We start from the raw sequence: 11,332 nt of genomic DNA, 5'->3' as shown, positions 1-11,332 counted from the left end.
ATAGCCAGGCGAGACAACCAAATATCAGTCGTATCCCAACCACGTATTACATAAATGATACAATACATAACACAATGCAAAACAATACAAAATGCATCACAGTCCCCATCCTGCCGTTAGGTGTTCTTTTATCTGTTTTTTGAATCTGGTTTGATAGTGCAAAAGTGAAATTGAACGATGTTATGTTTGTTGTGAGAGGCTATATCAACTAATATTGCACATTGTCTATAAACTTAAAACTTGCTATTAGAAAAAAAAGGAAAACTAAATATCCTTACTGACATCAATGCATAGCAAATACAGTACCAGCCAAAAGTTTGAACACACCTACTTATCAAGGGGTTTTCTTTATTTTTACTATTTTCTAAATTGTAGATAATAGTGAAGACATCAAAACTATGAAATAACACATATGGAATCAAGTAGTAACCAAAAAAGTGTTTAACAAATGTAAATGTATTTTATATTTGAGATTCTTCAAAGTAGCCACCCTTTGCCTTGATGACAGCTTTCCTTACTCTTGGCATTCTCTCAACCAGCTTCATGAGGTAGTCACCTGGAATGCATTTCAATTAACAGGTCTGCCTTGTTAAAAGTTAATTTGTGGAATTTCTGAGCCAATCTGTTGTGTTGTGACAAGATAGGGGTGGTATACAGAAGATAGCCCTATTTGGTATAAGACCAAGTCCATATTATGGCAAGAACAGCTCAAATAAGCAAAGAGAAACGACAGACCGTCATTACTTTAAGACATGACGGTAAGTCAATGCGGAAAATTTCAAGAACTTTTCATGTTTATACAAGTGCAGTCGCAAAAACCATCAAGCTCTATGATGGAACTGGCTCTCATGAGGACCGCCACAGGAAAGGAAGACCCAGAGTTAACTGCACCTCAGATTGCAGCCCAAATAAATGCTTCACAGAGTTCAAGTAAAAGACACATCTCAACATCAACTGTTCAGAGGAGATTGCGTGAATAAGGCATTCATGGTCGAATTGCTTCAAAGAAACCACTACTAAAGGACACCAATATGAAGAAGAGACTTGCTTGGGCCAATAAACACGAGCAATGGACATTAGACTGGTGGAAATCTGTCCTTTGGTATGATGAGCCTAAATTTGACATTTTTGGTTCCAACCACCGTGTCTTTCTGAGACGCAGAGTAGGTGAACGGACGATCTCTGCATGTGTGGTTCCCACCATGATGCATGGAGGAGGAGGTGTGTTAGTGTGGGGGTGCTTTGCTGGTGACACTGTCAGTGATTTATTATACACTTAACCAGCATGGCTACCATAGCATTCTGCAGCGATACGCCATTTCATCTGGTTTGCGCTTAGTGGGACTGTCATTTGCTTTTGACTTTTCAACAGGACAATGACACAAAACATACCTCCAGGCTGTGTAAGGGCTATTTGACCAAGAAGGAGAGTGATGGAGTCCTGCATCAGATAATCTGGCCTCTACAATCACCTGACCTCAACCCAATTGAGATGTTTTGCGATGAGTTGGAGGAAAAGGAAAATGTAGGAACTTCCTCAAGACTGTTGGAAAAGCATTCTAGGTGAAGCTGGTTGAGAGAATGCCAAAGCTGTCATCAAGGCAAAGGATGGCTACTTTCAAGAATCTCAAATATAAAATATATTTAGATTTGTTTAACACTTTTTTGGTTACTACATAATTGCATATGTGTTATTTCATAGTTTTGATGTCTTTGCTATTATTCTACAATGTAGAATATAGTAAAAATAAAGAAAAACCCTTGAATGAGTAGGTGTGTCCAAACTTTTGACTGGTACTGTATATGTGTTAACATGGTGAAGTATAGGCCTATACGTAATACCTTATTTCTAAAATAAAATAGTTATTTAAAAAGTCTAAAACATGCATTAAACCAGACTGGGTAGGCCAATATTACAGTACATTGTTTATTGTACTTGTAAATATTTTCTAACTGTAACGTTTAAAAACATTCTATATGATTCTATTTAACTTCACTTGGCTAAAAATACCCCAAATACATATAACCTGAAATGGTTGGATCATTTTCATCCATCAAACCATTCACATAATAGGTCTGTGTTGACTGAATCCATCCCCTATGATCAAAGAACACACAACGAACTGTGGGAATCTACTACCCCCAACTGGTCAAAGTGAATATTGCAGCATGTGTTGTTGAAAAGTGTGTGTGTGTGTGTGTGTGTGTGTGTGTGTGTGTGTGTGTGTGTGTGTGTGTGTGTGTGTGTGTGTGTGTGTGTGTGTGTGTGTGTGTGTGTGTGTGTGTGTATATATATTTATATGTAAATCATCAAACATCCTGTAGTTTGCAGGGAGTTGCATAAAAACGACATCTCCCTCCTCCAGCTGTAGTATGACGGTATTGGATGCATACCTAAACTGCCCATGGTTACCCCACTCCCCTGTATGAATTATCTGTTGTTCATTCTTGAACAGTGTTAGGCCCATAACAGTGGAATGGAGATATGCACCAATAGTGAAGCCGAAGTAGTAGGCCCCTCTCACCGGTGCTGTGAAGACACCTGGATGAGAAGAAAGTCATGGAGGGATCAGTGCAGACCTCAGTCAATACTTGTGCTGCTTTACATGGCTAGACCATATAAACCCTCTTCTACTGATTGCACAAAACAACATATTCAACTTGAACATGTAACACCATTGGGACACCATCGTCAAAGGCTCTATTAATATTCGACAAGTTCATTTCAAACCATAACGTATTTGGGTAATATTTGGTTGAGACGTTGATCAATGAGATTCCAACCTATTTTCACCCACTCAAAAAGACAGCTAGAAGTTTGTTGAATTCCCAATGTGTAACTATGCTTTCAACCATCTAAAAGAACAACCAAATTCCAATGGGAATACAATATACACTGCTCAAAAAAATAAAGGGAACACTAAAATAACACATCCTAGATCTGAATGAATGAAATCATCTTATTGAATACTTTTTTCTTTACATAGTTGAATGTGCTGACAACAAAATCACACAAAAATAATCAATGGAAATCCAATTTATCAACCCATGGAGGTCTGGATTTGGAGTCACACTCAAAATTAAAGTGGAAAACCACACTACAGGCTGATCCAACTTTGATGTAATGTCCTTAAAACAAGTCAAAATGAGGCCCAGTAGTGTGTGTGGCCTCCACGTGCCTGTATGACCTCCCTACAACGCCTGGGCATGCTCCTGATGAGGTGGCGGATGGTCTCCTGAGGGATCTCCTCCCAGACCTGGACTAAAGCATCCGCCAACTCCTGGACAGTCTGTGGTGCAACGTGGTGTTGGTGGATGGAGCGAGACATGATGTCCCAGATGTGCTCAATTGGATTCAGGTCTGGGGAACGGGCGGGCCAGTCCATAGCATCAATGCCCTCCTCTTGCAGGAACTGCTGACACACTCCAACCACATGAGGTCTAGCATTGTCTTTTATTAGGAGGAACCCAGGGCCAACCGCACCAGCATATGGTCTCACAAGGGGTCTGAGGGTCTCATCTCGGTACCTAATGGCAGTCAGGCTACCTCTGGCGAGCACATGGAGGGCTGTGCGGCCCCCCAAAGAAATGCCACCCCACACCATGACTGACCCACCGCCAAACCGGTCATGCTGGAGGATGTTGCAGGCAGCAGAACATTCTCCACGGCGTCTCCAGACTCTGTCACGTCTGTCACATGTGCTCAGTGTGAACCTGCTTTCATCTGTGAAGAGCACAGGGCGCCAGTGGCGAATTTGCCAATCTTGGTGTTCTCTGGCAAATGCCAAACGTCCTGCACGGTGTTGGGCTGTAAGCACAACCCCCACCTGTGGACGTCGGGCCCTCATACCACCCTCATGGAGTCTGTTTCTGACCGTTTGAGCAGACACATGCACATTTGTGGCCTGCTGGAGGTCATTTTGCAGGGCTCTGGCAGTGCTCCTCCTGCTCCTCCTTGCACAAAGGCGGAGGTAGCGGTCCTGCTGCTGGGTTGTTGCCCTCCTACGGCCTCCTCCACGTCTCCTGATGTACTGGCCTGTCTCCAGGTAACGCCTCCATGCTCTGGACACTACGCTGACAGACACAGCAAACCTTCTTGCCACAGCTTGCATTGATGTGCCATCCTGGATGAGCTGCACTACCTGAGCCACTTGTGTGGGTTGTAGACTCCGTCTCATGCTACCACTAGAGTGAAAGCACCGCCAGCATTCAAAAGTGACCAAAACATCAGCCAGGAAGCATAGGAACTGAGAAGTGGTCTGTGGTCACCACCTGCAGAACCACTCCTTTATTGGGGGTGTCTTGCTAATTTCCTATAATTTCCACCTGTTGTCTATTCTATTTGCACAACAGCATGTGAAATTTATTGTCAATCAGTGTTGCTTCCTAAGTGGACAGTTTGATTTCACAGAAGTGTGATTGACTTGGAGTTACATTGTGTTGTTTAAGTGTTCCCTTTATTTTTTTTGAGCAGTGTATATATATATATATATATATATACAGTATCTCACAAAAGTGAGTACACCCCTCACATTTTTGTAAATATTTGAGTATATCTTTTCATGTGACAACACTGAAGAAATGACACTTTGCTACAATGTAAAGTAGTGAGTGTACAGCTTGTTTAACAGTGTAAATTTGCTGTCCCCTCAAAATAACTCAACACACAGCCATTAATGTCTAAACCGCTGGCAACAAAAGTGAGTACACCCCTAAGTGAAAACATCCAAATGAAAATCATATGTTTATTTTTAGTTGAACCCTGGGTTGAATTGAAACAATAGCTGTTGATGATTTTGCGAATGCTCTAAAGGCCTAAATAGTATCATTGATGATTTATGACTTATAAGGTATGTTTACATTTAATTTGCTCTGTTAAACCTACTCTTTGGAATTACTTTAATAGCAACAGTGAATATGTTTTGTTATTAGTAAGAGTTCTCTCAATAATCATTCTCACGATAAAGAAAACCCTGGATGGGAGACCAAATGAATAGCTGTAAATCAACTCTCCAGGAAGTGTTGCCCGGCCTATTATTCGTTTTTTTTCTTGGATATAACATTGAAGAGCTGACGTTGTTTTAAAGGTAAAGGTAAAAATGTAACATATTTTATACAAGGTTTGTCTATGTTGAAAATTGGTTACCATGATGTAAGGGCTGTCTTCAGGAATGGACCAAAATGCAGCGGAGTTAGTATTCATCTTTCAATTTAATTAGAAAGAACACTATACAAAACAAAAACAAGGAAACTGACAGCCAATAGTCCTGTCGGGTGCAACCACACTAAACAAGAAACAATTACCCACACCCCCCAGTGACAAACAACTCCTACATATGTGACTCCCAATCAGGAACAACGATTCCCAGCTGTTCCTGATCAGGAGTCACAAGACACACACCAGACTGCCACGTCCTGACCCCCAAACTACTACACCAGCTCCATCTGCTGGTCAGGACGTGACAGTACCCCCCCCCCTCAAGGTGCAGACCCCAGAATGCACCTAACCACAACAACAAAAAACCACCAACAAACAAAATCCCCAACAAAACCCTAAAACAGTAACCCTAAACAATAAGGGAGGGAAGGGAGGGTGGCTGCCGTCAACGACGGCACTGTGCTACACCCTCCCTCCCCAACCCACCTATCCTGGAGGCGGCTCAGGCTCTGGCCGTTCCAGGCAGTCGGGGCAGTCTGGCAGCTCGGGACAGTCTGGGCAGTCTGGCAACTCGGGACAGTCTGGGCAGTCTGGCAACTCGGGGCAGTCTGGGCAGTCTGGCAACTCGGGGCAGTCTGGCAGCTCCGGCAGTTCGGGGCAGTCTGGCAGCTCCGGCAGTTCGGGGCAGTCTGGCAGCTCCGGCAGTTCGGGGAAGTCTGGCAGCTCCGGCAGTTCGGGGCAGTCTGGCCGCTCCGGCAGTTCGGGGCAGTCTGGCCACTCCGGCAGTTCGGGGCAGTCTGGCCACTCCGGCAGTTCGGGGCAGTCTGGCCACTCCGGCAGTTCGGGGCAGTCTGGCCACTCCGGCAGTTCGGGGCAGTCTGGCCACTCCGGCAGTTCGGGGCAGTCTGGCCACTCCGGCAGTTCAGGGCAGTCTGGCCACTCCGGCAGTTCGGGGCAGTCTGGCCACTCCGGCAGTTCGGGGCAGTCTGGCCACTCCGGCAGTTCAGGGCAGTCTGGCCACTCCGGCAGTTCAGGGCAGTCTGGCCACTCCGGCAGTTCAGGGCAGTCTGGCCACTCCGGCAGTTCAGGGCAGTCTGGCCACTCCGGCAGTTCAGCGCAGTCTGGCCACTCCGGCAGTTCAGCGCAGTCTGGCCACTCCGGCAGTTCAGCGCAGTCTGGCCACTCCGGCAGTTCAGCGCAGTCTGACCTCTCTGGCGACTGTTGACTGGCGGGCAGCTCTGGCGACTGTTGACTGGCGGGCAGCTCTGACGACTGTTGACTGGCGGGCAGCTCTGATGACGACTGTTGACTGGCGGGCAGCTCTGATGACGAATGTTGACTGGCGGGCAGCTCTGATGACGACTGTTGACTGGCGGGCAGCTCTGATGACGACTGTTGACTGGCGGGCAGCTCTGATGACGACTGTTGACTGGCGGGCAGCTCTGATGACGACTGTTGACTGGCGGGCAGCTCTGATGACGACTGTTGACTGGCGGGCAGCTCTGATGACGACTGTTGACTGGCGAGGCTGGGTTGACACACTAGACTCCTGGTGCGTGGTGCTGGTGCTGGGCGTACCAGATTGCGAACACGCACCTCCATGCTAGTGCGGGGAGCTGGCCTGGGGCTCCATTCTTGCCCCGCAAAACTCCCCTTGTGCCCCCCCCTAAAAATGTCTTGGGGGTGCCTCCCGGTTTCCCTTACCTCGCCAGCCTTCTTCCGCTGCTTGGTCCTTTGTTGGTGGGTAATTCTGTAAGGGCTGTCTTCAGGAATGGACCAAAATGCAGCGGAGTTAGTATTCATCTTTCAATTTAATTAGAAAGAACACTATACAAAACAAAAACAAGGAAACTGACAGCCAATAGTCCTGTCAGGTGCAACCACACTAAACAAGAAACAATTACCCACACCCCCCAGTGACAAACAACTCCTACATATGTGACTCCCAATCAGGAACAACGATTCCCAGCTGTTCCTGATCAGGAGTCACAAGACACACACCAGACTGCCACGTCCTGACCCCCAAACTACTACACCAGCTCCATCTGCTGGTCAGGACGTGACACATGATAACATAATTTGTGGCTGAAATGTCACCCTCAAAACAGCAGTTTACTTTGATGACTTTTTGCAAATCGAATGTATTTTGGATGGGGCCACAGTGTCTCCTGACCCCTCCTGTCTCAGCCTCCAGTATTTATGCTGCAGTAGTTTATGTGTCGGGGGGCTAGGGTCAGTCTGTCACATCTGGAGTATTTCTCTTGTCTTTTCCGGTGTCCTGTGTGAATTTAAATATGCTCTCTCTAATTCTCTCTTTCTCTTTCTCTCTCTTGGAGGACCTGAGCCCTAGGACCATGCCTCAGGACTACCTGGCTTGATGACTCCTTGCTGTCCCCAGTTCACCTGGCCGTGCTGCTGCTCCAGTTCCAACTGTTCTGCCTGCAGCTATGGAACCCTGAGCTGTTTACCGGAAGTGCTACCTGTCCCAGACCTGTTGTCCCAGACCTGCTGGAACCCTGACCTATTCACCGGACGTGCTACCTGTCCCAGACCTGCTGTTTTCAACTCTCTAGAGACAGCAGGAGTGGTAGAGATACTCTCAAAGATCGGCTATGAAAAAGCCAACTGACACTTACTCTTGTGTTAATGACCTGTTGCACCCTCGACAACTACTATGATTATTATTATTTGACAATGCTGGTCATTTATGAACATTTGAACATCTAGGCCATGTGCTGTTATAATCTCCACCCGGCACGGCCAGAAGAGGACTGGCCACCCCTCATAGCCTGGTTCCTCTCTAGGTTTCTTCCTAGGTTTTGGCCTTTCTAGGGAGTTTTTCCTAGCCACCGTGCTTCTACACCTGCAATGCTTGCTGTTTGGGGTTTTAGGCTGGGTTTCTGTACAGCACTTTGTGATATCAGATGATGTAAGAAGGGCTATATAAATACATTTGATTTGATTTGATTTTAAACATAGATTCCACGTCACAATACATTGGCAAATTACGTTGAAACAACGCTGATTCAACCAGTTTGTGCCCAGTGGGTGATGTCAAAAATGATCTGCCTTCACTCGTTATTCAGGCTCTTTAAACTTTAGATGCATATGTATTTAAGTACATGGTCTACACTAAGCAAAGACAGTACAGTACCTGTAGCTTGGTTGTAGTGGTTGCCAGTGTTTGAGAATATATTCTGGAAGACCACGGTGGTGGCAGTGTGGAATGGCCCATGCTGTCCAGTTTTTCCAAAAGAGGTTGAAAATGCGACCTTAGGTCTCTCTATCAATGGAGGTGAATACAACGATATATATATGTAGATTATTCACTTTTTCACACTCACAAATGGAAGGGAAGAAAGTAATCAGTCACATTACATATTATTACAAAGTACCATAATTCCATATCTGTTTTACCTGCATTCTCCTTCTGTAGTCTCTCAACCTCACTCTCAGCGGATGTTACTCTGCTCACTATGGCTGGAGTTACAGAAATTACACACAAATTTGCAACGGGCGAAAACATTATATTCTTGATCATTACCAACATAATGACAAGATAATAAGGTACTTATATTCTGCCTGGTTTCTATGGCTACATTTACAATAGTTATTGTCATGACCATAATAACTAAAGAAACTGACATTCAACTGTACATTTTACCTGCATGTCTGTCTTCATTGCCTCAAGTTGTCCTTCAGAACTCATCAGCCTGGACTCCATGACTAAAACAAAATACAATTATTTTCATGTCAACAATGGAAATTCATCAGAGTATAACTTACTCAGTCAACTGGTAGTGGGCAAACTGGACATAGTATTCTGTTATCACCTGAGATCTCTGTTTTTAGCCCCTCCATCTGGTTCTTAGTATCTCGTAGTTCAGCCATGGTGCGGCTCAGCTCTGCTCTCTGCAGCACCACCATGTCTCTCAGATCTCTCAGCTCAGACCAGATGTCAGGTTGGAGTGCTGTCTTTTTGCCCGAGGATGCGTCTTCACTTAGAAAGCTCTCAGGTGCTCCTAACTGACAGAGCAGCAACACCAGTGGAACTAGTAAACCTTTCATTGGGAAAATATTCTCAGAGCTAGTTCAGTTTATAGTATACTCTAAACATCAGTCATCTTCTTTAAAAACACGTCTTGGTTAACCACTACATGATTTCATAAATGTGCTGGGTTGGAGGAGTATGAACCACCCACTAAGCATTTGACGTCAGGCTACGTTTTTAGGACGTCTTGTTTTTGCGGTCAGGAGTGTTCTTGATTTCAGCGTCCACTGACGTTGATTTTTGGTCTGGTCTGGACCAAATCTAAACCAATCCTAGACGTCCACCGACGTCCGGTCCAGACCGGCCTATATTTGGCCCAAACATAGACGCTGAGATTTGGTCCAGTCCAGTCCAGCCTTGATTTAGCCCAAACATCTATAATTGGTTCAGATTTGGTGTTTCAGAAGTTTGGACAGCTCAGTACAGTAGAGCACAGCAGAGTAAAGTACATTAGAGTACACAGTAGTGTAAAAAAAAGTATAGTATAGTACAGTACAGTAAAGTAGAGTACAGCACAATACAGTAGAGCACACTAGACTATGGTAAAGTAAATAAAAGCAACGTATAGTGTACTGTGTTGTACCCTACTTTAGTCTAATGTACTCTACTGAACTAAACTGTACTGTACAGACGACGGTTAAGTAAATATAAGCAACGTATAGTGTACTGTGTTGTACCCTACTTTAGTCTAATGTACTCTACTGAACTAAACTGTACTGTACTCCACAGAATTCAACTATACTGTACTGTACTTCACTGTACTCTATTGTACTCTACTCTAATGAATTCAATTCTACTGTACTGTACCATAATGTAATGTACTCTACTGAATAACACTACTGTCTTGTACCGTACCATACCATACCGTATTGTACTGCACTGTATTGTACTGCTGTGCTCTGCTGTACTAAACTGTGCCGTACTGTACTGTGATGTTCAAACTTTTGAAACATAGACTAGACGTCTATGATTGGTTCAAATTTGGTTCTGGTCCCCACCGACCAAATGTGTACTTGTTTGGGGGCAGAGGACCTCATTAGAATAATACCCAGCATGCTTTGCAAGTATTTGTTTTACATTTACATTTTGATCATTCAGCAGACGCTCTTATCCAGAGTGACTTACAGTCAGTGCATTCAACTAAGGTAGACAAACAACAACATATCAAAGTCATGGACGTCTTTACTGCAATAAGAAAAAATACATCTGTAACTGTTACTCAGAATGTTATGGTAGTTGAAGTGGTCTGTTGGTTTATTCTATATGTTGGATTACTTTGAACGTCATCACTGGCAGTGTTAAAGCTGTTGAAAAGCTAACATAAGTGCATGTGATAGATGGGAGCAATAATACATATTTTGCTGCAATCTTCAGTTGACTCCTCTTTCCCATTAAGAGGTGTGAAACAAATATTATTGTGATATAATACTTGTTTACATGAGAATGTAAAGCAGTTCAAATTTGGCCAAAGAATCATTGACCGAAGAGACATTTTTACATTTCGGTCATTTAGCAGAGACACTCTTATCCAGAGCGACTTACAGGAGCCTTGCTCAAGGGCACATTGACATATTTTTCACCTCGGCTCTGGGATTTGAACCAGCAACATTTTGGTTACTGGCCCCACACTCTTAAGCGCTAGGCTACCTGCCGCCCTCTAGGTTAGGAGTAGTGAGTACATAGAGGCTCCTTTCAAACACAAATATTTAGGAGAGATATCCTAATCTAATAGGAATTGGACATAGAGGGGAGTTTGCACAATCTCTCATCTCTTGAGAATTGAGACACCTAGGACTCATGACCCACTCAAAGGACCTCAGCTCAGACTCCCCTGAGGTAAGTGTGATGGTGAAATGCAGGCCACAGTTAAAGACAAACTGTGGGAAGGAGGCAATTCAGTCTTATTTGCGCTCTCGCGTCAGGTCTTCTGAACTTTTGCAAGTCGGGAGCGTTTGCTGGACCATGTCCTTCCACTGGTCGTCTGAGATCTCCTGAGCCCAGAGGGCAGGGCCAATGAGGTCTTTTCAATGTCTGTAAATTACTGTACATCTTTTCAACGTCTGGAAAATATGTATTTTGACCTTTCGTTCATCACCTAAAATGCACCTGATTTCAACATCCAG

At 44.5% G+C, this 11,332-nt stretch overlaps 1 long non-coding RNA gene across 3 annotated transcripts; it reads right to left on the bottom strand.

Moving 5' to 3' along the window:
* Positions 1 to 1,747: 1,747 nt before the first annotated feature.
* LOC106603222 (uncharacterized) lies at positions 1,748 to 10,700 on the bottom strand. Of its 3 annotated transcripts, none has more exons than XR_006769626.1 (5): positions 8,992 to 10,700; positions 8,823 to 8,884; positions 8,576 to 8,638; positions 8,313 to 8,441; positions 1,748 to 2,542 (listed from the first exon to the last, which is right to left on the bottom strand). It is a non-coding gene; the product is annotated as an uncharacterized lncRNA (long non-coding RNA). The 3 variants fall into 3 exon arrangements; XR_006769627.1 differs by lacking the exon at positions 1,748 to 2,542 and adding an exon at positions 6,834 to 6,921 and having other exon boundaries at positions 8,992 to 10,699; XR_001328392.2 differs by lacking the exon at positions 1,748 to 2,542 and having other exon boundaries at positions 8,099 to 8,441; positions 8,992 to 10,694.
* Between the last annotated feature and the right edge of the window lie 632 nt (positions 10,701 to 11,332).

The sequence above is a fragment of the Salmo salar genome, chromosome ssa04 (assembly GCF_905237065.1).
Source record: "Salmo salar chromosome ssa04, Ssal_v3.1, whole genome shotgun sequence".
Lineage (NCBI taxonomy): Eukaryota > Metazoa > Chordata > Actinopteri > Salmoniformes > Salmonidae > Salmo > Salmo salar.
This window is presented reverse-complemented; position numbering and strand designations above follow the sequence as displayed.